Below are 3120 nucleotides of genomic sequence, written 5' to 3'. Positions count from 1 at the left end.
TGATTTCGGCTCTGATTTTAACTATTTCCTGTCTTCTACTACTTTTGGTATTGGTCTGCTCTTCTTTTTCTAGTGCTTTGAGCTGTAGTGTTAAGTCACTTATTTGTTGATTTCTACTTCTTTTTTGAATGCACCCCATGAAATAAATCTTCCTCTAAGTACTGCTTTCATAGTGTCCCAGAGATTTTGATATGATGTGTCTTTGTTCTCGTTTACTTCTAAGAATTTTTTTATTTCCCTCCTGATGTCTTCTGTTATCCATTCATCATATAATAGTGTATTATTTAGTCTCCAGGTTTTGGAGAAGTTTCTGTTTTTTATTCTGTCATTTATTTCTAATTTCAATCCATTATGATCTGATAGAGTACAAGGTAGTATCTCTATCTTCTTGTATTTGCTAACAGTAGCTTTGTGGCATAAAATATGGTCTATTTTAGAGAAGGATCCATGTGCTGCTGAGAAGAAAGTGTATTTGTTCTTTGTTGGATGGTATATTCTATATATGTCCGTTAAGTCTAAATTGCTGATTGTGTTGTTGAGATCTATAGTTTCTTTACTCAATTTTTGTTTGGACGATCTATCCAGTGGTGAGAGAGGTGTGTTAAAATCACCTAGTATGATTGTGTTGTGGTCTATTTGATTTCTGGAATTGAGAAGGATTTGTTTGACGTACGTGGATGAGCCAATGTTCGGGCATAGATATTTATAATTGTTATGTCTTGCTGATTTATGCTTCCCTTAAGCAGCATGTAATATCCTTCTTTATCCCTTCTGACTAGTTTTGGTTTGAAGTCCACATTATCTGAGATGAGGATGGATACTCCAGCTTTTTTGCTGTGTCCGTGTGCATGGTATGTTTTTCCCCATCCTTTCACCTTTAGTCTATGGGTGTCTCTTTCTATGAGATGAGTCTCTTGCAGGCAGCATATTGTTGGATTTTTCTTTTTAATCCAATCTGCCAGTCTGTGTCTTTTGATTGATGAATTCAGGCCATTAACATTCAGGGTTATTATTGTGATATGATTTGTATTCCCAGTCAATTGACTCATATTTGTTTTTGACATGATTTGGTTTCTCCTTTATTTGGCTATTCCTTTAGGCTAGCACCTCCTGTTGCTGATTTGCATCGTTGTTTTTCATCTCTTCCTCATGGAATATTTTGCTGAGAATGTTCTGTAATGCTGGCTTTCTTTTTGTAAATTCCTTTAGCTTTTGTTTATCATGGAAGGATCTTATTTCATCGTCAAATTTGAAAGTAAGTTTTGCTGGGTATAAGATTCTTGGTTGGCATCCGTTTTCTTTCAGGGCTTGGTATATGTTGTTCCAGGCCCTTCTAGCTTTTAGGGTCTGGATTGAAAAATCTGCTGATATTCTTATTGGTTTCCCTCTGAATGTAATTTGATTCTTTTCTCTCGCGGCCTTTAAAATTCTGTCTTTATTTTGTATGTTAGGTATTTTCATAATAATGTGCCTTGGTGTGGGTCTGTTGTAATTTTGTATGTTTGGAGTTCTATAAGCCTCTTGTACTTGGTTTTCCATTTCATTCTTCAGATTTGGGAAATTTTCTGTTATTATTTCATTGAATAGATTGTTCATTCCTTTGGTTTGTTTCTCTAAGCCTTCCTCAATCCCAATAATTCTTAAATTTGGCCTTTTCATGATATCCCATAATTCTTGTAGATTGTGTTCATGATTTCTTACCATCTTTTCTGTTTGGCCAACTTTGCTTTCAAGATTAAATAATTTGTCTTCAATGTCTGAGGTTCTGTCTTCCAGGTGTTCTATCCTATTGGTTATGCTTTCTATGGAGTTTTTAACTTGGTTTATTGTTTCCTTCATTTCAAGGATTTCAGTTTGTTTTTTTCTCAGTATCTCTAACTCTTTATTGAAATGATCTCTTGTTTCCCGTATTTGCTCTTTTAACTGTTGATTGGTGTGATCATTTAATGCCTGCATTTGCTCTTTCATCTCCTCCTTCAATGCCTGCATTTGCTCTTTCATCTCCTCATTAGCTTCCCTGATCGTTTTAATTACGTACATTCTGAACTCCCTTTCTGACATTTCTTCTGCTGTGCTGTCATTGGGTTTTATTGATGTAGTATCTAGGTTTGTTTGGGACATTTTCTTCCCTTGTTTTCTCATATTGGTCAGTTGTCAGTGGGACCCTGAGATATTGCAGTTTTCCGCTATTGGCTTATAGTGTCCCAGTAGATTTCCAGTGTATCACCTCCCAGCCTTCAGTAGCCTGATGTCTTGGAGGAATCTGATAAAGCAGCTCATCCGAAGAAAACTGCCCCTAGCCCCCTACTGGTTCCATGGTTTGGAACTGGCTCTGTGCGGAAATGCTCTCACTGTGGGCCTGCACCGTGCAGCTGGCCGTGTGGGAGGAGCCCACTGCCGGAGTGTGGAAGGCTACCTTGGGAAGACTCTAGCTGCCCTGCCTGGCTCCAAAAGCCACCTCTATCTGGGCCTGCCACCCGGGCTGATCTTTACCCAGTGGGCAGACTCACCCGTGGCTCTATTTCAGTCCGAGTCTCTCAATGCCTCCCCTTCTTAACTCCTGGGTTCTGGAGCGACTGGGGATGCAGTCTCCCTCTAGGCTGCCATCTTGGATCACCCCGTGAAGAGAGCCTGCAGCCGGAGTGGGCAGAGTCACCTGAAGAGGTCTCTGGCTGCCCTGCCCTAATCCCAGAGGCTGCTTGCGGATCGAGGCTCTCTGCTGGTTCGTTGCTGGAGTATGCTGTGCTGCAGTAGCTTCGGGACTCGGAGCTTGTTCTGGTCAGAAAGGCTCTCACTAGCGGGCCAGTTCCGTTCCGAGAACCTGGAGAAGCTGGCTGTGTGGGCGGGGCCCACCGCCGGAGTGTGCAGGGCTGCTTGTGGATGACTCTAGCTGCCCTGCCTGGCTCTGATAAGCCACCTCTATTTGGGCCTGCCACCCGGACTGAGCTTTACCCAGTGGGCAGACTCACCCGTGGCTCTATTTCAGTCTGAGTCTCTCAATGCCTCCCCTTCTTAACTCCTGGGTTCTGGAGCGACTGGGGATGCAGTCTCCCTCTAGGCCGCCATCTTGGATCACCCCATGAAGAGAGCCTGCAGCCGGAGTGGGCAGAGTCACCTGAA

This window comes from Sciurus carolinensis, unplaced genomic scaffold (assembly GCF_902686445.1).
Source record: "Sciurus carolinensis unplaced genomic scaffold, mSciCar1.2, whole genome shotgun sequence".
Lineage (NCBI taxonomy): Eukaryota > Metazoa > Chordata > Mammalia > Rodentia > Sciuridae > Sciurus > Sciurus carolinensis.
The sequence above is the reverse complement of the archived record's forward strand: the minus strand, read 5'-3'. Positions refer to the sequence as shown.